Here is a 26,440-nt window from a genome sequence, read left to right on the forward strand (position 1 = left end):
AGGCCTCTTGAAACGTCAAGCAAAAGCAAAGACGTGAAATACTTAGCAACAGGTTTGCTGCTTTGTAAATAAAATAACGCACTGACAGTTTAAAGGTAGCTCAAGCACACGTCAAAATGTATGACTTTACCACTTTATCAAATGCTGTGTAACTGTTTTCACGATGTTCTTTGTCTTCAGTGTTTCAAAACACTTCTAAAATCGGTTTTCCACCTTTACTTGGAGAACGTTTTGGCTCTTTAGTCCCACCTACTGGTCAGGAACTAACCACCCACAGTATTACTGCATACACTAAACCATGGATCGAATCCTTCTTCCTGGTTTCACTTAATATTACATATAGAGATACTATTATATATGTCGTTATCTTTCTCTTCGTGTTTTTACATATTTTTCTAAACCTATTTGTGAGCCGATCTCTTCTGTATTTTTATATCTTTGGTTGTATTTGCTTAAATTCTGATCATATAAATTGAGTGAGAGATGAACAGGTGTCTGCACACACTGAATGACGTTTTGGAAGCTTTGTAAATGTTTTGTACTCAAATCTTGTGATGACTTTAATCCAATAAAGAAAGGATAAGAAAGCTCTTTGCAATTCAAGCTGGATTATTTACTGTCACAGAGTCAGGCACACAGTCAGGGCAATATGCTGATTTGTGCTGTGACATTAATGTCGGTATGTGTTCAAAGTATTTGTGCAAATTTCAAAGAATAGAAACAGGATTTACATTTAATCCTCAACATTTTGGGCAAAGCTGCTCTCAAAGCAAACTTTCCAAATGCTTTTTTACTCTGCACTGGAAGTTTTTGAACTACAGCAAAACTCCCACTTTATGTAAGATTGCACAGTATTGTGTCCCCTTGTCCCACATATTGTTAACTTTTGACATTTCTATTGGCGTCTTTTATAAAAACAAATTGTCTGCTGCTCAAAGAGAAATGTTTTTCTAGTACTCAAAAACATTGTAATAGTTCTTGTCATAAAAAAGGAATACGCAAGTGTACAAAGAAAACATCGAAACAAACAAGCTCCATTCAAACTGAATACAGTGTACCTGTCCTTCACATACCACAAATCTTTAAACTGCACTCATAGTGTTTCTTCTTTCATCTCTTCTGCTCCAAAATGAGTGACTATGCTATTCTTTGCCACCCGTTTGGTGTCAAAGAGAGAATCTCATTTGGGAACTGAAATTACTTTTAAAGGTCATTCAAACTACTTAATATACTGTAAAAATAATGTTGAAATAAATAAACTGATTATTACTGCACGCTGTGAACATAAGCAACAACAGAATTAATGTGCTTTCCTCTGCTTACCCACTATGATGTGTGGTTTTAAGGACTTGTGTGATATGATCTCTCATCCCCTCTGTGGGTTTTTGTCTTTCCAGTCAGGCTAATAGGAGCAAAACTTTTAATACTAAAGATGAAAGATTTTATAGGAGTCATCACTTATTTGTAGCAAACAGCTTTTTGAGTGTGCACACATTCCTTACATTCCTCACTTGACCACTAGAGAGCAGTGCAGCACTGGCTGTATCTGTTCATACCACCAGAGACCACAGGCCTGTGGCTACAGGATGCCTTTATCTATTATTTGTCTACGAACAGTAGCTCTATTGTCATTCTCCTTGTGTGCTTTTTGTTCTCCTCATTGTGATGCCCATAAATTAAAACCCTGAAATGCACTTGTTTCCTGCAGCTTTTATTCCATTTTCTTTTCCAGGGGAAGATCTATTATCGCTTAATGCATCTATATTTTTTTTAACATTTGATTCACGTTTTACTCAGATCTTCAAGATCCGTAATGGCTACAGAATGCACAATGTCAGGAACCGGCAGGATCTATTCTCGCACATGGTAATAACCTTTTCTAATGATCACAGTAAGCACATCCTATTGATCTGCTCCTATGGCTCTATGGAAGCTCAGATTATTCTCTGTCTCTCTGGCTGCAAAGGACATTAGGCGAGCTATAAAACGCAAATGTTCTCACAATCTGTCACGTGTGGGGGAAATGTATCCTCAGTGGGAGCCAATTTTGATTTTAGCATAATGACAACACATTTTTGTTTCATTTTTTCAGTAATTAACTGCTCACCATTGGGTGTAGTGTATGCAGATGAGATGCCTTCCACGCTGTAGGCCTATGCATTGTGCAGACACTTTTTATGTCTGTCTGTGTAGTGCACGATGGCCGCTAGCTCTCAGCTTAAAGCAATTATTTCAAAACTCATTAAGGTTATTTTGAATGTTATTTTAAATGCACCAGATTAAGACAGAAATTTCTATTACACATTTAGCCAACAATGGAGCACGGCAAGAAAGGAAGGAAGTGACCCTTCTTAGTTTGTCAACACCTACAAAATGTAAAAAAATCCTATTTTTAGATTTCAAAAACCTTTAACCTTCTGAATCTATCTGGTTTTTGAACAACATGCGCTTTATGTAAACTGAGCATTGCAAGTTTAAATAGTGATGTAATTTGTTCGTTCTTGATCCAGTCCTGCAAAGTAAGAGACTGTAGATGTTTTGCATTCACAGATTGGCTTTAGAAATACATGAATGTTTGAGCAGCAAAATGGATTTAAAGTGTCAAAAGTGAAAATACTCAACATGCAGAATGGCACCATTCAGAGTGTCACATCAATTTGTGAATTGTTATAAATGATGTGTTAAAATGCTGAATTTTAATGTAGCTTGTAGAGATGAAGCCAGCTGAGACCATTTTCTGAGCACTTGGATTTCTAAAGGCTCTCCATGCCCGTGGTCCAATCCAACTCCAGTTTTTTTTTTATCACTTAATTAGACATACAGGGAGTGCAGAATTATTAGGCAAGTTGTATTTTTGAGGAATAATTTTATTATTGAACAACAACCATGTTCTCAATGAACCCAAAAAACTCATTAATATCAAAGCTGAATGTTTTTGGAAGTAGTTTTTAGTTTGTTTTTAGTTTTAGCTATTTTAGGGGGATATCTGTGTGTGCAGGTGACTATTACTGTGCATAATTATTAGGCAACTTAACAAAAAACAAATATATACCCATTTCAATTATTTATTTTTACCAGTGACACCAATATAACATCTCCACATTCACAAATATACATTTCTGACATTCAAAAACAAAACAAAAACAAATCAGCGACCAATATAGCCACCTTTCTTTGCAAGGACACTCAAAAGCCTGCCATCCATGGATTCTGTCAGTGTTTTGATCTGTTCACCATCAACATTGCGTGCAGCAGCAACCACAGCCTCCCAGACACTGTTCAGAGAGGTGTACTGTTTTCCCTCCTTGTAAATCTCACATTTGATGATGGACCACAGGTTCTCAATGGGGTTCAGATCAGGTGAACAAGGAGGCCATGTCATTAGTTTTTCTTCTTTTATACCCTTTCTTGCCAGCCACGCTGTGGAGTACTTGGACGCGTGTGATGGAGCATTGTCCTGCATGAAAATCATGTTTTTCTTGAAGGATGCAGACTTCTTCCTGTACCACTGCTTGAAGAAGGTGTCTTCCAGAAACTGGCAGTAGGACTGGGAGTTGAGCTTGACTCCATCCTCAACCCGAAAAGGCCCCACAAGCTCATCTTTGATGATACCAGCCCAAACCAGTACTCCACCTCCACCTTGCTGGCGTCTGAGTCGGACTGGAGCTCTCTGCCCTTTACCAATCCAGCCACGGGCCCATCCATCTGGCCCATCAAGACTCACTCTCATTTCATCAGTCCATAAAACCTTAGAAAAACCAGTCTTGAGATATTTCTTGGCCCAGTCTTGACGTTTCAGCTTGTGTGTCTTGTTCAGTGGTGGTCGTCTTTCAGCCTTTCTTACCTTGGCCATGTCTCTGAGTATTGCACACCTTGTGCTTTTGGGCACTCCAGTGATGTTGCAGCTCTGAAATATGGCCAAACTGGTGGCAAGTGGCATCTTGGCAGCTGCACGCTTGACTTTTCTCAGTTCATGGGCAGTTATTTTGCGCCTTGGTTTTTCCACACGCTTCTTGCGACCCTGTTGACTATTTGAATGAAACGCTTGATTGTTCGATGATCACGCTTCAGAAGCTTTGCAATTTTGAGACTGCTGCATCCCTCTGCAAGATATCTCACTATTTTTGACTTTTCTGAGCCTGTCAAGTCCTTCTTTTGACCCATTTTTCCAAAGGAAAGGACGTTGCCTAATAATTATGCACACCTGATATAGGGTGTTGATGTCATTAGACCACACCCCTTCTCATTACAGAGATGCGCATCACCTAATATGCTTAATTGGTAGTAGGCTTTCGGATGATGTGGACAAAATACTCATTTGCCTAATAATTCTGCACTCCCTGTATTTACAGGACTGTGCAGATGCACTCTCGTTTACTCTCCTGCGGCTATGCTTCATCAGCTCCAGTAGTGTATAGAGTTTAGGGATTTCCAGTGGAGCTTCGCATATATCCAACCTAAGTCATTATTGTTTTCTCTGTGTGACTTGTTCCTAGTTTAGTTATCTGTATTTCTAGTTCTTGGTCTTGTCTCTGTGTGTCCTCCCCATCATCTCCTGTGTTATGCCTTCCTGTAAAGTCTGTCTCGTCTCCTGGTGTAGCTGCATGCCCCTCGCTCTCTCTTTCCTGTTTTCCCTGGGTTTTGTCTGTCTGCATCCCGGTGTGTTTCTCCTACTTCCTGTTTTAATTTGACAGTCTCTTGTCTTGTGTGTTCCATGTTCAGCTGTGCTTCCCCTGTCTCATTAGTTAGATTATGTTCAGCTGTGTTTCCTCGTTTGCCCTTTTGTGTATGTGCGCATCACCATTTGTCCTTTGTCGCGATCTCCCTCATTCCACGCTGTGTGTTCTGCCTGCTTGTTTAGTTCCTGTTCAGTCCAGTTTGGTTTTTGTATAACTGTAGTCCAGCATAAAGCTGCATTTCAAGTTTAGTTTTGTCCACCAGTCTGCATTTTGGGTCCTCCAATCCTGCCTGCCTCACATAGCTCATAACAATAACTGCACCCATGTGGGTTTGCAGAGCCTAAATCTACAATAAGGTGGCTTTTACATCATATTTGATGTATAAGCTGATTGGATATTTGCAAAGCTACATCTCAGACTTGACAGGCCTCAGTTAGAGTGTTAAATGCTGAAGTTCATGGCAGTACCATTAGAAAAAGACTGAACAAGTAGGACATGTCTGGAAGAGATACCAGGTGAACAAGGCACATCTTAAGTTTGCAAAGTTACATCTGAACAAACTGCACAACTTGTGGCACATATCAAAGTGGAGATGTCTGGCCATAAAGCAAAAAGTCACATTTGTAGAAAGCCAAACACTGCATATCAGCACAAAAATCTCATCGTAGCAACTGCAAAGCATGGTGGTGGAGGAGTGATGGTTTGGTCTTCCTATGCAGCCACTGGTGAACTGTCCAGGCAGGCACTTTGCAGTCTCTGAGTGCAGTCTCACGCACAAAGTATTCTAGAGTAAAATGTGTGGCCATCTATTCAACACATAAAGCTTTGCCTAAAGTGGGTCATGAAACAAACACAGCAGCAAATCAAAACCAGAAAGGCTGGAAAAGAAAAGAATCAAGGTGCTGCAATGACCCACTCAAAGCTCAGACCTGAACTTGACGGAAATAAGAGGTGAGAGGAAACAAATGGTTGCAAACCTCAAGAGCTTGGGGGTTGTATTTGATAGTAATTTCACCTTTGAAAAACAGATTAGCTCAACTGTGCACTGGTCTTTTTTCAAACTGAGGCTTTTCTCTAAGGTGAAGGCTGACTTTGAATGGGCGATTCATGCTTTTATTACATCCCAGCTTGACTATTGTACCTCCTTATATGTTGAAGTTAGTCAGACCTGCCTTGCAAGACTGCAATTGGTCCAGAAAGCTGCAGCTTGTCTTCTGACACAAACTAGAATACATGAAACTACTTCCCTTGTGCTTGCCTCTCTTCATTGGCTTCTTGTTCACTTCAGATTTGATTTGAAAATGTTATTGTTGACTTACAAATCTCTGAACAGACAGGCTCCTGGGTATTTGTCTGACCTCTTGCAGCCTTATGTGTCCTCTAGATCTCTTAGATCGAATGATTTTTAGCTTTTAACCATACCAAGGGTTAGGCTGGTTCACAGAGGTGATCAGGGGCTTAGGGTAGCAGCACCTAAACTGAGGAATAGTCCGCCCCTACACATCAGACAGGCTCCTACTGTCAATCTTTTCAAATCATATCTAAAAACACATTTGTTTTCACTGTTTTTGCTTTTAATACAGTATGAGAGTTATTTGGTATTTGGTACTAGTTATTTTGTATTTCTGTACCACCTGTAGCACTTTGGTCAACATTGATGTTGTAATTAAATGTGCTATATAAATAAAAACGATAACAATAACCACATTGTGAGAGACTAATAAAGTCTCCCAGAATCCTGTAAATATTGAGCAATGTTGGAGCAGAGCATTATGGGTAAGGCGTCAGTGAATACAATTTTGCCTCCAGGCAGCAAAGATCGGGGGATGTCCTGGCTTGAGTATTTGAATTCTAAGAAAACAGTAGTCCCCACACAGACATCTACATCAACAATATTTTACACATGCAAGTAACACATGCTCCAACCTGGGCGTACCTTCCAATTAATTTATAGGGAGAAAGAGGTGAAGGAGCACTCTTTACATATTTATTGCCGCTGAGAACATATATCTGTCACTGGAGCTAAACGAATATGATAAGAAAACACACAGACCAACAGGTGTGTTTCGTCTTCCTTGGGGGATATTAAAATGACTTTGTGGAGACTCACGCAAATGAAAAGCAAATATTTACCATAAGACTTGGTCTTTATGCACCATATAGTCAGACCTGTTTGTCTTCATAAAATTAAAAATACAAGTACACACACACACAGTTCCTTGTAATATCCAGTTCCTGCTCAACTGCTTGCTGTGGTCATTTTTTGCAATTTCCTTTGAACATCCTAACAGGCCTCCTTTATGGATGCTCACTCTGGATTACAGCTCAAGGGGGCTGTTACATCACTTTTGTGAATGTGTGCATATCTGTCCAATAGCGACAGTGGGGGGTGGAGGGGAGTGAGAAAATAAGTGAGACGGCACAGTTGAGTGCGAGTGGGCGGTATCTGTCAAATAAATTCTGTGTCACGATTGCTGCTTTCTTAGATGTTAAATCCTCGAGCCAGGACATCCTCTGACCTGTGCTGCTGCCTGGAGCTGAAATTGCCTTCACTGGGGCCTTACCCATAATGCTCTGTGCAAGATAAGACCTCCCTCCCCCCACCCCAAAAAAAGCACCTGATTTTTATGAGCAGGTGGCACGACGTTCACAGCACGTGGCGCACCATTCTCACAGAGGACTTGACTTTTTCATTGTTCACAAGTCCTGATCTGCTATAAGAATCTTCTTCTGCGAGCTGTGTTTCTTTGTGTGTGATGATCATTTTGCAGCACATTTACAGTTGCCATAGCCTTCCACCATTAGCAGCTATTGGCTTATGCAAAGCTTACATCATACGCGCATTAATTCATTCGTGCCTCAGGGAAACTGTTGCGACAAAGGGAGCTGGAAAGAAGACCAGTGACACGCGGATTGCCGCAGGAAACTGTCTCTTCCCACTGTGGCAGTAAGAAATAGAAACAGTTAAACATTTAAACCCCAGCAGAAAACGTCCCCCACACTTTCATTAAATCTTCATGCCGTGGTTCTCTCTTACAATGCAAAGAGTCCTGCTGTGTGTTTGTGCGTGAAGCCGAGAGGGAGAGCAGAGGGAAAGTTTGCTATGTGAGCTCTCTCTGTTTCATGTCCATTTGAATTGCGCTGTTATTCAGCGTCGCTCCCTGACAGGACTGTTATGTGCAATTACACAGGATGGAAATGGTTTTGCCACTACACGCACAGACGCACACACATGCATACACACATACACACTTGCACCAGCAATCAGTCAGGACTCTAACTCCCACAACAACATTGTAATTCTTCTTTGAGTTCAAACAGTGGTGTGAGCGGAGAGGAAGAGACAGAGTGATGAAATGTTTTGTTTGCGTATGTACATTTATGTGTTTTCTTTGTAAACTTTGTTTTGTTGTTTTTTGTTGCCTTAAGTCAAAGCAGTTTTTATGTTTTATATGTTAAGCACGTGGAGTTTAAATAAAATTGCTATTGCCATTTGAAGAAGCCAAACTGTGTCAAATCTGGGGTGGTGCAAAGCTTACAGCAGGGTTCAAATCCACCTCAAATCCAGTTTGCATGTTCTCCTTGTGCCTGCGTGGGTTCCCTCTTGGCACATACCTTTAAAGAAATGAAGGTGTTCAGGCTTTATGGGCCTTATTAGTGCAATCAGCAATAAACAATCAGCCCTGATGCCACCCTTCTATGTGTAGGAAATATGTCAGCCTTATATAATGTGTCGAGACCTGCAAGAAAGTCCCTGTGTAGGCGCGCTGGCTTCCTCTCACAGTCTAAAGACATGCTCGGGAGGTTAACTGGTGATTCTAAGCTGGCCGTAGTTGTGAGCATGAACCGTGTGCTTCGGTGTGCGTGCTAGTCGTGCAGTAGACTGGTTAACTGTTTAGGGTGTACCTTGCATCTCATCCTACAAGAGCTGTGATACACTCCAGCCTTCCTCTGACATCCTAAATCGGATAAGAAAAGCAATGGGTTGCTCATCCATCAATCTTCTTCAGCTTATCCGGGGCCGGGTCGCGGGGGCACCAGCCTAAGCAGAGAAGCCCAGACCTCCCTCTCCCCAGCCACCTCCTCCAGCTTGTCCGGGGGAACACCAAGGCGTTCCCAGGCCAGCCAAGAGATATAATCTCTCCAGCATGTCCTGGATCTGTCCCGGGGCCTCCTCCCAGTGGGACATGCCCGGAACATCCAGGAGGCGCCCAGGAGGCATCCTTGTCAGATGCCCGAACCACCTCAACTGACTTCTTTCGATGTGGAGGAGCAGCGGCTACTCTGAGCCCCTCCCGGATGGCTGAAATTCTCACCCTATCTCTAAGGGAGAGGCCTACCAGGGGGCAAAAGCTTCCGGACAACATAGCCGGTGGGATTCCTGGGACACAAACCCCTCTACCACAATAAATTAGCGATTCATGGAGGGGTAAAATTCATCCTATAATTAATAAATTTTTTTCTGCTCTGTTCTGTTTTTTAAAACCCAGCTTGAACAATTTAAAGAAAACTGAAGACACTACTGATTATGTCTGATTATTATCGTCATTATTGATTCAATTACAACGTTGTTGACAGGAGGCCAAGCTAGAGGTGACAGAGTTGAAGATGCTCAGATTTTCAGTGGGTGTGACCAGAATGGACAAATGAGTATATCAGAGCGACGGCTCGGGTTGAGCAGTTTGGAGGTAAAGTTAGAGGAGAGGTAGTGGATATACTGGACAAAGGAAGTTGAATATGGAGCTACCAGGCGGGAGTAAAACGGGAAGACCTCAGAGAAGATTCATGGATATAGTGAGGGAGGGTTGGTGTGAGAGAGGAGGATGTTAGGTATACATAGAGATGCTGGCAGATGATCGACTGAGGTGAGATGAGAAAAGAAGAAGGAGAAGATGGAGAAGACGGGTGTTAGTGTTGAGATGTTTGGCATAAATGATGTTCTGCCTGATAAAGAAATGAGGTTCGCTGTGATGTGTTCAAGTGTAAAGTGAGGGAAAGGTTGGGAGCTCATTTGTGAATTTTCTGGCCTCCAGAAAAAAAACAAAAAATCCCACTAGCTTCTTATTATTCTTTTCAGTGATATTCAGGTGGCTGACTTGATTTTCTGCTTTAGCTTGTTTACAATTTTACTTGCTGATCTGTGGCTGCAGAGGTTTGTGCTGATTTCGTTTCTAGACCTGCAGGGTTTCAGTACATTAATTTACTCCAAACTAGCCGTGTGCAGTTGTCGTGCCGGCGATATGAAATGTTTACGAGGAGAACGTGATGTAGAAAGCAAACATGTTGCGCAAACAGTGAAATCCCCGAGTGTGATGTTCAAGCAAAGTGTGAGCCCCGCAGGCTAATGTAGCGCGCATAAACAGTCCTGGGTGCAAAGGTAAAACAGCAAAAACTGTTCATTTCAGTCTTGCTGATACGCTGTGTGCATTTTTTCTGTTTTGGCATTCATCAATACTGCATATGGTGAGCTATATATGGTGCAATGGGCTTGTTAAAAGAGGATTCTGCTGCACTAGCCTACTCCTGACCTGAGTCATTCAAATTTAATGATTTAATCAAATAAAGTCAAATACTCTCTTGGATTGTCCACCTCATGATTTGCATAATATCTGACCTTTATGTTGTAAAGTAAGAAATATGAGCTTAGTATTTTTTTTTCAGTCTCTGTTGATCACTTCAATGCGGAGAGAAAGAACATCCAGGTCACAGCTGTTTGTTGCTTTCTTGTGTGAACTTTCACTTCATTTACCTATAAATTTATATAGGTTTAGTGTTAATACTGTAATTACATGCCATGTGAATGCTCTCTACAGACAGCATTGACACAGTTTCTGTACAGTGAAATTAGTGCAGAGCTGCAGGTTTTACAACTAACCCTTATCACCCTTTGTTTAATGGTAATGTGAAATCCTTTATTAAGGTAAAGTAACTCTTATCTCTTTGCTGCAGTGTTGCCTCAAACGTGGACCAGGTCCTAATTAGCTGATTATAGTTTCAGCACTAAAATCACGAGTCTCGTGAGTTATGATTTATTTCAATATTTACACCGGGAGGTGTGCAGTCTCGTCAGATGTCTGTATAGCTTCTCACTGCCCATCAGTACCTATGATCCTGTGCTGCAGTGTGCTATTTGATAAGGCTGCTTAGCATTCAAGAGGAATCCTCAGCACTCAAGTACTCTCAGTATTATGCTTTTAACTCATTCCCCCCTGAGGAGCAGTGGGATCGAGAGAGAGGAGGGAGTGGAAAGAGAGGCAGAAACAGAAGGATCCTTATGGGAAGAGTGAGATTTCACAGGACAAAAGCGCCGTTATTGAATTCTTGTCATGATTCTTTGTATAATAGCCTCCACTATCCAGCCCCCAAGATGCATTTAAAGGCTTCCACAATCCCACTCCCATCGGCCGGCGCTGGCTGGATGAGCCTTGCTGTGCACAAGCCCTTGCACTGTCCCGCCACTTGCTGGATGTCGCTGAATGCCTCTATATTGGATTAGACTTTCTGTCCCTTGAGCAGAGCTTAGAAAACAACCCAGTGCAACCCATCAGTATGTGAAAACACAAACGATGATCATTTTGTACGTGGTCTTCATACTAACGACCAGAGAAAGCGGTACCCCGTTAGGAAGGGAGGAAAAGTGTACCTGAGCCTTCACTGCATGCTGATTGTCTGGCCGTGGGAGCTATGATGAGGCCTGATTGCTGTGTGATTTGAGCATCCTCAGACCAACAGCTCATCAATATCCCTTGCAGTAACACGCTGCACTGCAGCAGGACGCGGGCATCGGCGAGATGAATATTTATCAAAGCCATGAAAAGACGAAAAACAAATATTTGCTGCAGAGAACAGACAGAGGCCAAAATTCCCCTCATCAAAAATGACCCTTTAATAATGTGGTTTCTACAAGTTGTTGGTGAATTAAAGGATGCTTTGGTGAATTAGCTAAAGTCTTGTGTTGTTGTGAATTTAAAATGATAGTCTGCTAATCTGCTGGGATTCATTAACAGCCTCAGACAGCCACCAGGATTGCAGAGTGAAGAGTGAGGGCAGAGCCCAGAAGAAGCAAACACCGAGGAGACAGGCTGATTTTATCCTCACCCTATCTTGAGACACAACTTCCCACTCCCCCCACCTCCTTTTTTTCCTTGCTTTGCCCTCCTCTGCCCAGTTAGGATGGGGAAAAACGCCCGCCTCCCAGCTTATTAAACCCCCGAGTCTCTACAGGAAGAATTTTTGATGCGTAGACGATTTACATAAGGAGGCAAATTTACTCAATTCTGTGCTCATTTCCTTGTGCCCTTCTTTATGCAGCATATTTGAGTCTGGCTTTGCACAGTATTGTCCTGGCATCGGTAATTATTTTTCCCCTCTCTGTTTCTTTGCTCCGATTAACACAGAGTGGCGTCTTTGCAACAGGCCACATTTGATGTGCTGGCTGTGATTAGTGCATGTTAAAAATACCACCCTGCTACCCTTCCATTTACTCGATCCTGCCTTCTGTCTCTTCTTTCTGTCCACCTCTCCCACTCTGTCTGTGTTCGTTTTTTTTCCTTCTAATTTCTCAGCCACACAGCTTTCCTTTGTCTCTTTCTCCCCGTGTGATTAAAGGCTTTCCTTCAGATGTATTTTTATCAAATTCTTCGCCTCTTTGCTGTGATTATGTTTTTTTCTTCTTCTCTTTTGTCACGCTTTGTCTGTTTTCTGCCAGAGGTCCATGTTTGATTATAGCATAACTCTTTCTGATTACGACCTCTTGTCTCGGTGAGTGCTGCTGTCTTCCTGGCACTCCCCACCACCACCACCACCTCCACCTCCCGCCGGCTATAGGGTGACCTTGGTAGAAAAACAGAGACAGAGACAGAGACTTATCTTGTTACAAATGGGAAAAAAGACAAAAGTACAAAGATACATGTAAGAAATTATAATAGAAATTTTAAGGTTAAGCGGAATCGAAAGGATTAATAGATGGATACATTTTTCCCTGAGAATTCATTTAACTGGAATAAAACTCATATATAATTCTCAAAGTGTTACAATATCTCAAAGTTATTATTCTATAAAGACAATAAGTAATAAATCAACAACAAATACTGTGCTTGTTTCTGATGTTGGTCACAGCAGGAACAAGCATGACTGTCCTTACGCTTTAACTTATTACAAATTACTGCTAAAGAGACAGACAGTGAAAGTGGACAGTATATCCTCGGTTTCTTAACATGAAACTCATTGTTGCAGCCAGAAGCAGCACAAATGTGCTCCCCTTAAACTGATTTTTAGCTCTTATTTTTCTCTGAGTTATCCATTCTGTCACTAGTTAGCTAGCATAAACTAATGTGAGTCTATTAGCTTCAACCACCCACTTAAATCATTGTCAACTGAGTGAATTTTTTATCTGTCATTTTGAGTCTGTATTAGTTTATAATGTCGACTAGTTTAATTCCTAAACAGGATTACTGCAGGATGTGACATTTAACTGTAGTGGCTTAACGAGAGGGAGTCAGGTGGAATTGGGAAGCTGCAAGGAGTAGAGGTAATGAAGGTAGATGAGTTTAAATACCTGGGGTCACCATCCAAGGAAATGGTCAGTGCACAGGAGAGGTGAAGAAGAGAGTGCAGACAGGGTGGAGTGGGTGGAGATGAGTGTCAGGGATGATTTGTGAGAGAAGGATGGCAGCCAGAGTGAAAGGGAAGGTTCACAGGATGGTGGTATGATGTATAGATTGGAGATGGTGACGCTAACAAGAAAGACAGACGTTAAGCTTTTAACTGGGAGCGACTCTGATGGACAAGATTAGAAATGAGCACATCAGAGGGACACAGAGCATAGAGCAATTTGGAGATAAAATTAGAGAGGCAAGCCTGAGGTGGTTTGGACATATGAGGAAAAGTAGTGAAGGAGGACATGTAGAGGGTTGGTGTGACAGGGTAAGATGGAGGCAGATGATCCGCTTAAGAAAAAGGAGGAAAAAAGAAACTGCAATTGGAGCAAATTCATCACAGGCTACAGTATTTAATTTATATAATTTATTTTTATACTAGTGATATAATATAGCTGCATGACAAACACGCAGAATTAATTATATTAGGGAACTTTACTAAATGTATTTTAGTTACATGGCACCACTAGTTAGGGTACAGTGGGTAAGCTGCCGGCTTATGATCCATAATACAGTCGAGTATCTCTATTTTTAGCAGCTTTGAATTAGCATCAATTCCCATTGGCTGTGGACCAGGTGTCACAGATTTGACCAAAGAGGCAAATCCACGAGCAAGTCCAGGTGTCAGCGCTGGTGCAGACATTTCTGTAATAGCTGGAGGAATGGGAGCACAGAGCAGAGATTATAAAAGAAAGGGGAGAACTATTTCAGACCACCAACTACCAACATAATTTCTCTTTAAAGCAATTGTACTTTGACTTCCTGAAAAGTTGCAAAGGTTTCAACATCGGATAGCAGGTTGCTGTAGAAGACGGCCATTTTCCTTTGAACGTTGCAAGAAAACCCCAGGAACACGCTTCAAAAAGACAGATGAAAGAAAAGCAGAATCTGAGATTGCGTTGAGTTACAATACGTAGCGGAAGAGAGACCCGACACTGTTGCTTTGACTCAGGAAAAATGCTTTAAAATACGCCACTAATGGAACAAGAACTTAAATATAAAAGGAGATTTTTTTAGCGTAGCGTGTTTGCCGAATCTCTTTGAAAGCAGAACAGGACCAGATCTCATTAAAAAAGAAAGAAACAATTTAATCAAAGCTAATGAAAGAATGAAGGGACTGTAAATTAACACTCATTAATTAATAATCTGCTGAGCTTTAATTAATAGCATAAACTCATAATAGGCTGTTCATTTCCAAATAGAGGAAGACTTACATTAACAGCTATGGAGTCGGCAATGATTCATGCATCAACTAATGCATTTTGTGCATTTTGAAGTGTTACATCAAAAAAACATGTTCTCCAAAGATGAGCAACACCAGCTGATTCCTCTGCTTGGACAGTGATCTTTTTATTAAAATAATCCTTTGATGTTCACTGCATCAAAGAATACTTTCACCTTATCGCAGACCTTAACTCCCTTCATAATCTATGAACATAAGGGTAGAGAATAGATGTAAAAGCCCTCGAGCAGAGCGTTTGGCACTGTCTGAAAGAATATCAGTGAGAAGCAGTTCCTCTCTTCTGCTGTCCCTCCTGCTGATTGCATTTTCAGACTTATGATTCCTTTGCAGCGCAGGCAGATATCCATCAATCCAAGGACAAACTCAGAGCCGCGCTCTGTGTCTACATACTGCGTTGCAGGTGGAAAGGAGAGCGAGAAAATTAATGTTTGCCCTGTGGAATTACATTCTCCCCCTCTTACTTTACCTGCTGTTCGTTGACAGAAGAAAAGAGAAAAAAAAACACCCCAAAGTAATGAGCACAGCGCTGAATCGCTGAATGTACGATATTATCAGTTGCACAATCTGCAAGCGGCTGATTAACTACGACTGAATGCTCATTTTATGACAAAAACAAGATCTTGTCCACAAAAATGTGTGAATTGGTATATTTTTCTAATCTATCAGGGCACAGTTATGAGTTGAGGAAGAAGCTCAGGTAGTTTTTTTCTCTCCGTGTAATAGAGCAGATTTTTGTGTTTGAGAGAGGTTTCATGTTATCATGCATATAGTCAGGGAGACATTAGAGTCAGCCACATTCACCATCATCTGGGCATCACAAATGTTCATGAATTTCACTGTTGGAGCTTGGCCATTTTATCATATTCTAAATTACACACAGGGTGTCCTCTTGGTTGGGCAACAGTGACAGGGTTTCCTCCCAGATGTGGCCACCTAGGGTGTCCAGATCTCTCTTATCTTCGAGTTAATCTGGGGTTACATGAAGACAGTGAAATAACCTAAATACTCAAAGCTGACTTCTCTCTGTAAACTGTGCAAAGTGACGTCACATGTAATGTTTTACAGACATAATGTATAAAACATTTACACAAAACTGAATCTGGATGATGCGTTTTATGTTCCACACTGTGTTTTTAATATTGTATTTGTGGGGGTAATTCAACTGTCACAACTGCTTTTAACAGATGGCTTACTTGCAGAAACCACCAGGGCTGGTTGAAGGACTTCCTCGTTGTGATTAAACCTCTTGATTTGGAGGTTTTTTGACTTTCTAGTTGTCTTCCTCCTCTCTTTTGTGCAAAGTCTCCCTCAGTGATGTCATTCCTGTTTTATTTCTGTAACCTGTGTCTAGCGTGTTTGGTATTTATTAAATGTCCCTTGTCAATTCTGTGATTAGTTTCAGCTTCCCTCATTATGTTGTGTATTTATTGTCATTGTTGCTGTCTCCCCTTGCCCTTTGTCTAATGTCTCACTAACTGTGCTGAGCCTAGTGTTTTCCCCTGTGCTTTCTCATGGCTTATGGACTTTTGTTACCTGTTTCTGGATTGCCTCTTACTTGTTATTTTTCTTGGAATAAACGCTCAGCATTACATTCAGACTTCGTCTACCACATCCTGCATTTGGGTTGTCAATATTTCAACACAACTCACACAGCACAATACATATTTTCTTTAGGGATTAATAAAGCATTCAGATTCAGCTGGTAGAGCTCATAGGAGGACAAAAGTGAGATGGCCACAGAGGTTCAAAGCCACAGGGAAGCTCTGCTAAAGGAAGACTTGCTCCTACTATAAATGAAAGTCATTCATCATTCTTTCACTGCAGATGGGTCTAAGTTATCAAACTTTCTTCTTTTCCTCCTTTCTCCATCTGTCATATCCATCTCACTGCATCCATCATTCCCAGTTACCGCCTGTCTCCGACTCCACATTTCTGCCACTCTTCCTCCACATTTTAATGATAGCTCTCTATTGTTATTAGCACTCTTCAGTGTTGTTTTCTTGTCCATTAGAAGCACTCAGTTGGCAGCACTTCTTAGCAAAAGTTACTTAAGCTCCATTTTTTCCTCCTTTTTTTAATCAAGTCATGAATTGATTAATGACTATTATAATCAGAAATCAGTGAACAGCTTAACCAGCTCTGAAATGCTAACAACAAGATAGAATAATGTTAACATCCTGATGCTCAGAAGTTCCACCTCTCCTAATAGTTAGTACAGTAATGTACAGATGAAGTTGATTGGAGTGTCCTTAGCTTTTCATGTATTTAGTCATATTCCTAAGCACTAGAAATAAAATTAAAGACTGACCCTAATGATGAGGTTCAGTCTTTATTATGCTGATACACTCTTTATATGTACTGTTAGAAAAAACATCCTTAAAAAAACAGTAATATTCCGGAAGCTGGAAAAAAAATACTACCGTAAAATAACAGAAAATAACTTATTCATAAAAATAAGGTTATTTCAAGTAATGAAAATACAATTTGTTGCCCTAATTTTACATGGGATTTTGCCTTTTTCAAGTGCTTTTAAACATTAAATTAGGAACAATTTAATGTGACTAAACAATGAATTTACCTATAAACAAGGTCAATGAATGCGGCAATATGAATAATAATACTTAAATGTACAGAAATATACAGTTAACAGTTGGTTTAAATAATAATGGATTGCATTCATATAGCGCTTTTTGAGACCCTCAATGCGCTTGACAATTCCACTTTATAATTCTCCTCTGGCCAGCACCAGTAGGTGAAGTGTCTTGCCCAAGGAGACAACGACTGAGAGTGTCCGAGCCGGGGTTCGAACCGGCAACCTTCTGATTACAAGGCGAACTGCCAACTCTTGAGCCACGATTGCCCTGAATACAGATACATTTAAAAAACAAGAAAATTATGTTTTATTACATTACAGTGATTTTACGTTAATTTACATTTGAAATGTGAAATCACAGTCTATTGATGTAAATTTAATGATATTCTTGTTAGGTGACGGCTGTGTGCGGACAGGGATAGGACCCAAGGTGCAGACTCCGGAGACAGAACTTAAACCAAAACAGCTTTAATGCTGAACGCAAACATAACATAACTGGAAAAACTCAAAAATAAACTAACACCAGCGGATTGACAAAACACACAGCAAAGTAAACGGTAGATCGCGACACGGACACAGAGAAACACTGGGCTTAAATACACAGAGGGAGCAATCAGGGAATGAGTAACAGGAGGGAAACACAGCTGGGACAAATCAGAACTGACGAGACCAAAGAAGCGTAAACTGAACACACTGAGATAAGACACAGACCTTCAAAGTAAAACAGGAAACGCATAACACAGACTGAACAAAAGACACAGGCTCATAAGCAGGCACTACAAAGGGAACAGAGACGTGGGAACAGGGCAGACACAAAACACTGACTGAACACGGGGATATAGGAACTTAAGATACACATAGACGCGAACTAGACAAGGGGATGCAGGTGATAGGGGAGACAGAGCAACTAAAGAAGACAGACCTAAGCCATAAGACAGAACTCAAAGAAACCAAAAACTAGACAGTATAAATAATATCGTAAACTCAAAAACCCTGGGTCGACGACCCAGGCATCCTAACAGTACCCCCCCCTTAAGGGCTGGCTTCCAGACAGCCCAAACCAAAACATCAAAATCAAAAAAACAAAAACAACCCAACCAGGGTGGGTGGCGGGGGAAACAGGATGGAGGGCTTGAAACAAAACAAGGAGCCAGAAACAACAACAAAAAAAAAAAAGTGCAAAGTCCAAAACAACAGCACCAAGGCCCAGGCAAAGTCCAAAAGCAAACAAACAAAAGAGCTCACGAAAGGCGCAGAGGCCCAGGCAATAGTCTCAAAAAAGTTCAGGGGGGGGCCGGCCCGGAGGCTAACGGCACAACAGTCCAAACCCGGGCAGGTCAGGGGGGCGGCCCGGAGGCTGATGGTCCAATAGCCCAGAAAACAGGTCAGGAGGCCGGCCAGGCGGGAGGCACCGGTGGCGACGGAGCAGATCAGGAGGCTGGCCGGGCGGGAGGCACCGACGGCGACCGAGCAGATCAGGAGGCCGGCCGGGCCGGAGGCACCGACGGCGACGTAGGTCAGGGGGTCGTCCATGACGGCAATGACGTCCAGTCATCGGCCGGACAGGACGTGCAGGACGAGCAGGCCGGACAAGATGTGCAGGACGTGCAGGCCGGACAGGACGTGCAGGCCGGACAGGACGTGCAGGAACAGACAGCATGGAGACCTCAGGAGCATACGAAGCTGAACACTCGGAGGCCGGACCAGGCGGAGCTACAGAGGCTGAGGCCGGATCAGGCGGAGCTGCAGACTCGGGGGCCGGACCAGGCGGAGCTGCAGACTCGGGGGCCGGACCAGGCGGAGCTGCAGATGCAGGACCAGACGGAACTGCAGACTCGGAGGCCGGACCAGGCGGTGGAGCCGGTGGTGGCTGAACGGGCTCGCCAGAACCATCAGCAGACACTGGGACGTGCTGGCTGGGTCCTCCCGGACCCCCAGCTGACGAGGCAAGAGGCTGAACGGGCCCCTCGGATCCTCCAGCAGAGACAGGAGGCTGAACTGGCCCCTCGGATCCTCCAGCAGGAAGAGACGGCTGAAGCGATTCCTCGGACCCTCCAGCGGAGACAGGTGGCTGAAGCGGTTCCTCGGACCCTCCAGCGGAGACAGGTGGCTGAAGCGGTTCCTCGGACCCTCCAGCAGAGACAGGTGGCTGAACGGGCCCCTCGGACCCTCCAGCAGAGACAGGAGGCTGAACTGGCCCCTCGGATCCTCCAGCAGGAAGAGACGGCTGAAGCGGTTCCTCGGACCCTCCAGCGGAGACAGGTGGCTGAAGCGGTTCCTCAGACCCTCCAGCGGAGACAGGTGGCTGAACGGGCCCCTCGGACCCTCCAGCGGAGACAGGTGGCTGAACGGGCCCCTCGGACCCTCCAGCAGAGACAGGAGGCTGAACTGGCCCCTCGGATCCTCCAGCAGGAAGAGACGGCTGAAGCGGTTCCTCGGACCCTCCAGCGGAGACAGGTGGCTGAACGGGCCCCTCGGACCCTCCAGCAGAGACAGGTGGCTGAACGGGCCCCTCGGACCCTCCAGCGGAGACAGGACGCTGAACGGGCCCCTCGAACCCTCCAGCGGAGACAGGACGCTGAACGGGCCCCTCGGACCCTCCAGCGGAGACAGGACGCTGAACGGGCTCCTCGGGTCCTCCAGCTGACGAGGCGTGAGGCTGAACGGGCTCCTCGGGCCCTCCAGCTGACGAGGCGTGAGGCTGAACGGGCTCCTCGGGCCCTCCAGCTGACGTGGCGTGAGACTGAACGGGCTCCTCGGGTCCTCCAGCTGACGAGGCGTGAGGCTGAACGGATGACCGAGGAGAGGAGCGACGGTGGCGTCGCTTCCTTTTAGACGAGGGAACAGGAACCGGTGGAGAAACGGAGACCTCCTCCTCATCCTCCGACCACACAGCCGCCAGAAAAAAGGCAGGCGAACGGACAGGCGAACAAGGTCCCGGCTGGCGTGAGGAAGGGGAGGAAGCCTGCAGCGGCGATGAAGCAGAGTGTGCGTTGTCCTGCGGCAGCGGTGGGGAAGACGTAGTGAGGGAGAGAGCAAGCTCACTAGCCCTGACTTGCTCTCTCCAGGCAGTAATGGTGTTCCCCAACTCAGTGTCTTTAGCAAACTGGCTAAGCCGGGGATTATGCCGAATGATGGCCTCCACCGCACTCAGCCCCACTGCCATGGTCCTTAAATCCGGGGACCGGGCGATGCGGTCGAGCAGGTGCACCAGCCGCTCCATCTCGCCGTAGAACTCAAAGAAAAAGGAGTCTGCAGGGTCCATGTTCTGGTCGCGATCTTCTGTTAGGTGACGGCTGTGTGCGGACAGGGATAGGACCCAAGGTGCAGACTCCGGAGACAGAACTTAAACCAAAACAGCTTTAATGCTGAACGCAAACATAACATAACTGGAAAAACTCAAAAATAAACTAACACCAGCGGATTGACAAAACACACAGCAAAGTAAACGGTAGATCGCGACACGGACACAGAGAAACACTGGGCTTAAATACACAGAGGGAGCAATCAGGGAATGAGTAACAGGAGGGAAACACAGCTGGGACAAATCAGAACTGACGAGACCAAAGAAGCGTAAACTGAACACACTGAGATAAGACACAGACCTTCAAAGTAAAACAGGAAACGCATAACACAGACTGAACAAAAGACACAGGCTCATAAGCAGGCACTACAAAGGGAACAGAGACGTGGGAACAGGGCAGACACAAAACACTGACTGAACACGGGGATATAGGAACTTAAGATACACATAGACACGAACTAGACAAGGGGATGCAGGTGATAGGGGAGACAGAGCAACTAAAGAAGACAGACCTAAGCCATAAGACAGAACTCAAAGAAACCAAAAACTAGACAGTATAAATAATATCGTAAACTCAAAAACCCTGGGTCGACGACCCAGGCATCCTAACAATTCTAGAAGAACAGTACAAAACTGTAAAATACTTTTATATTAGGATTTTTTTTTTTTTTACAGTGTGCATGAATCTTGACTCGGTGTGCCGTGCATCTCTATGTTTTATTACAAATGCAAAGTCTCTGACTCACTGTTGCATTCTTAATCATTTTGTGGGCTGGCCATCACTGACCACTCAATGAAAACAGCACTAGTATATTTAGCTACAGTTCTGAGGTATGTGAGGAAAACAGCATTTTCTTACAATGCACATTGGACATATACTGATTTATAGAATGGGTAAAATTTGAATATATCTTTATCGCTTGGTGAATTTAAAAGCACAAGAAGGAATGTTTTTTTGAGAAGTCACTTGATGTTTTAATGTTTTATGTTATGGGCATTTTTATATTGTGCATTTGTGATTTATGTTTTTTGTTGTATTTGTAGCATTTCTGAGATGTTTTTATGGTTGCTACTTGAGTTAGGTATCTATTGTACAAAAGAATGCGATCTCAGTGGGAATTCCTGATAAAATAAAAGTAATAAATAAATAACAGTATATCTTGAATTAATTCAGCAAAATTCTAACTTCATAGCAATGCATGTAATGGATCATGAAAAAGCACACATTGTTAGGGGATGCTGTGTGGCAGGCAGGATGAGGACCCAAATGCAGGACTAGTATCGCAACAGCATAAACGAAGAGAGGCAGCTCAGCTGTGTGCTTAGAAACTAGATACAACAAACTTAAACTTGGGACAGGGAGTGACGAGGGACCCGAGGCACAAAATGAAACACAGCCGTGTGGGATGACCCTACAACAAGCCAAGGCAGACAGAGGACTTAAATACACAGCTGGAAGTAATCAGACACAATGAGACAGGGAGGAAACAAAACTGAATACATTGAACACAGGACAAGGAACTATCAAAATAAAACAGGAAACACATAGACAGAAACTCAGACTCTAGACATGAAAGCTTAACACAGTGACTGGGGAGACATATGAATAACCATGGAGACAGAACTTAACATGCACGGGAGACAAGAAAGGGTACACACACACACAGGCATGAAAAGGAGGCAGACTAAAAGAAACAAGAAACTCAGAACTAGAAATATAAGTGATAAAACTAGGAAAAACAAGAAAACTGAACCACGAACAATATTAACTCACAGAAACAGAAAGGCCCCAGCAGACACCTTTGCACTGTGACAGTAACGACAGCACCATCCTTTCTTATAAAATGTAGAAATTCATCAAATCCTTTGAGAAATGTTTTTTACAGGAGGAACTAGAAAAAAAAGAATTAGAAAAGAATTTTCTCTGGCACACCGATACAACACAACACAACACACCAACAACAACATCATCTCCCAACTTCACAATATTTTCTTTACATCTTACATCGTTTGCATGTATCTTTGACCTCTCGTCGTTTTACTCGTGCATGCATCACCGGGGAAGCAGAAAGCTGTCTACCACTTTCTGGTTTCCCATCTGCTCAGTGGCCCTATCCTCCATCAACCCCCACCAAGAACATGAAACCAGAGGTATGTAACCCTTGTCTCTGGATCTCTACTGAGTCAGGAAGCCACAGAGGAAGTAAATTTACAGCTGTTTCCAACAGGAAACTGTAAAGAGGAAGTTTGGAGAGGCAGAGATGCCACATATGAGTTTTCATATACAAACTTAACACGAGTGGTGAAGACAGCAGATAACAGATGCTAAATGCATTCTAAATGCTATGTAAGACTTCAATGGTTAAATCATATTAATGCCTCCATTAAGTTATCCTACGATATTGCTGTGAAATACAGTAGAAAACAAGAATCTCAGTTAGTACTTTTTGAAAGAAAATATCTTAACGTGACCCTTCATGATGAACAATATTTTTGTGCTACTTTATTAATAAGCACATTACTTATGAGCTTTAAAAAAGACACTGTAATAAGATCCATGGAAAGATTGGAAAGAAATGAACAATACATCTGCACAGCTGTGCAAACACTGTGTGACATGATCAGGCTACACTGATCCAGTTATATGAGTAATTTAAGCTGTGGACTTTTGTGCCGTGGCTTAATCTTACTCATAAATACCTTATTATACCAATAAAAGTTAACTGTTTTACTGGGATGTGTAGATTTGTATTTCAGGAGTTGTTTCTGTCATTTTGTGTTTGTTTTTCACCTTGAACCTTCTTGTTATAAAGTGTAATTGTCATATGAAAATGTCTGACTGTACTTTGTAGTGGTTTTATGGGTGGACAGATGCAGAGTTGCACACTTTATCAATTAAAATTTTATTACTGTCACTTGATGGCTCTAAACTGTGCAAACCGTCTGCTGATCCGTGTCCGTCTGAACAGGAAGTCTCTGGCTTCTGTTATGAAAAACATTCGTCTCTCTCAGATCGAGAACATGATATTGTAGAGAAATGTAAATAAAAATTCTCAAGGTGGTTTATCTTTTAAATTAACCGTGAAAGAGTGTATGTATACATGCGAAGGCAGAAAAAAACCATCTGGAGGGAGGGAGAAAGACCAAAAGAAAATGTTTTAGAGTTAAAACACACATGAAGGCAGAAGCGCACAGCGCTGTGGTTGGGTGGGGTCACTGCTGCAGATGAGCTGGACCTTAGGGTCATGTTTTTCACTATGCTATAATGCTTATTCAGCCTTCTCCCTGCGGTGTGTCTGTAGGAGTATCTGAAGCAGCAGCCAGGCCTTGAGGGAATGTTCATTTCATCCAGCTGCTCTTTCATGTGACTGAACTCCTCTCAGCAGCTAGACTCTCTGAATCCCCATAGAGTTTGACTTTTTTTTCTCCAAGGTTAAAGAACACAGGCATAAAACACAGCTGAGTATCTAGGCTGAGTGTTTCAGTTGAATGTATCAGCCCAGGGAAACCCTGGGGAGCACTTATGCAGTCCGAGCCAAGAGACAGATTCAAGTCCAACATGAGTGATCTGATATGGCGTCAGATGAAGTTTACGATTACTTTATCACAACCAGAGAACATCAAATTATGGCTGGCTGTGTGGTCTGTATGTTTTCTAAATGCATACCTGAGAAGCAATCTGAGGAGGAGCTACCTTAAGTCTAGCGATGGTTTTATCTCCTCATAACAACTTCAGGGAGTAAGATCCCTTTGCAGCATTTGCAGTGTCACAAAGTTCACAAACCACAAGCTTCTTTTTGTAGAAATAAGTCATGTAAACACTGATTTGGGGCAAGTGTGCTTTAAAAAAAACTTATTTTTTAATGATGTCTTTTTGCTTCGCAGAGTCTAAAGTTAAAGTGACACTGAGTTAAATGAGAACTCATCTGAACGATCGCTAAGACAGGTCACAGATGGCACTGCACAGTGTTTCCTTCCTGCTAAAGTGTAGCACTCACTTAAATTCATCTTTCTTTAATGTTGTCCTCATGAAGTCCCACTAGTGCTCCTCTTGTGTTAACTTTAAATGACTGATTATGTAAGTGGCTTCCTACTGTGTCCTCAAAAGCGACAAGAGGGTAAAAGAAGCACTGACCAGTCTGCTGCCCATTTGCTCTTGATCCCTTATTTTTCTAAAATTCATGCATGAATAACTTATAGTCCACTTTACACTGCAGCTGAGGTAATTATTTTCTTCAACCACATCTATCTATCTATCTATCTATCTATCTATCTATCTATCTATCTATCTATCTATCTATCTATCTATCTATCTATCTATCTATCTAGCAAGAACAGGGCTGTTGTTTTGGTCCATATTGACAGGAGATCATCACACAGTTGCTTCAGATTTGTCAGCTCAACATTAAAAGTGTGATGTGTGCACTGTCCTGTTCCTCTACTGGCTTGAGATCTGGCTTGAGATCGACAGCAATACTGATCGACAGCAATACTCAGGTAGGGAAGTGTTTACAGTTTTTCTCAGTTGCTTTGGTGCATTTCTCACAACAGAATTGATCTCTGCACCACTACTAAGGCTCTTCTCAAAACAATTAGTGCAAACTGCAAAACATGGTGGATAACTTGCAAAAGTGAGTCACTTCATCAAAAAGAAAAGTCAGTTGTTCAAAATAAGTAGTCAATGCTTCAAAAGCAAGTCCCTTAATCAAAACAGATAATACATTCATCAAAAGCAAGTACTTATATCAATCAAAGTGTCAGGGCTGTCACAATTACAAGTCATTACACCAGCACCTTTGGTCACAAAATCAAATGGTTTGAACATGTTCTCATTGTGACGGATTTCTTTGTAGGTGCTTCCCAATGACATGTCAAGTCTGGACAGCATGCATGGCATGTTGAAAACCATAAATTGTAAAGGAAAATCAAGACACTCCATATGCACTCTTGATAATATTTAATTGAAACTGTTCACAGCATTGTGCAAACTGGGGAAATACAGTAAATCAAACATTTTACAGCAAACATAAACTCACTTAGACAGTAAACCTCACTCCAGTGGTTATGAAACAAAAAAACAAAACTGAAAAACAGACACTGCTGCATATCAATCATTGATATCTAGACGCTCCCGTCTGTCTGCCCACATATTTGCATCAACATCACAGCGAATGTCAGCTCTATCGATGCATCGGGGAAAGTATCTTCTGGAGTGTCAACTCCACCCTCTGCAGGACTCTGCTGTGATGTCATCACAAGCTGCATCCATAGCTGCTAGCAGGGTCATTTGGGTATGTGGATGCCTGTCATATACCTTCCACCTCCAGGAAGAGAAAAACTCCTCAATTGGATTTAGGAATGGAGTGTAAGGAGGAAGAAACTCCATAAGCATCCTGTCGTGTGCTGCAAACCACTGCCCGACTACAGCAGAGTGATGGAAGCTAACATTATCCCAAACCACTACATACATTGTCCGATTGTCACCAGGATCATCCCTTTCATTTTGTGGGATTAGGTCCCTATAAAGAGCGTCCAGAAAAGCCAACCGGTGTTGTGTATTGTATGCACCAATACGAGGAATATGGGTGTGAATGCCATTTTCTGAGATTGCTGCACACATTGTAATATTTCCTCCTCGTTGGCCTGGGACATCAATGGTGGCTATTTCTCCAATGTGATTTCGTTCACGCCTTTTGCAAGATTGAATCCCGCTTCGTCAAGATATACAAACGTTTGCAGGGGTTTCATGGAAACTCCTTAAAAATAGGGTTTTCAAAATGGGTGTACAAAGTGTTTGACAAGATGTTCAACAATTTTGAGTGCACTGACACAAGCAATGAAATGAAGACTATTAGTTGTAAGGACAATGACTATTCAGCCGGTACAAGTATAAATAATTGTGACATTCATGATAAAAGAAAGGAGATAGTGATGAATAGCAAGTCAAAAGTGACCATTCTTTAG

At 42.7% G+C, this 26,440-nt stretch overlaps 1 pseudogene; it reads right to left on the reverse strand.

Moving 5' to 3' along the window:
• Window positions 1-13,802: 13,802 nt before the first annotated feature.
• On the reverse strand, window positions 13,803-20,437 carry LOC146616010 (uncharacterized; annotated as a pseudogene).
• Window positions 20,438-26,440: the final 6,003 nt, after the last annotated feature.

The sequence above is a fragment of the Diplotaxodon limnothrissa genome, linkage group LG16 (genome assembly GCF_057381915.1).
Source record: "Diplotaxodon limnothrissa isolate DT_005_m linkage group LG16, D_limnothrissa_male_GT1.1, whole genome shotgun sequence".
Taxonomy (NCBI): Eukaryota; Metazoa; Chordata; class Actinopteri; order Cichliformes; family Cichlidae; genus Diplotaxodon; species Diplotaxodon limnothrissa.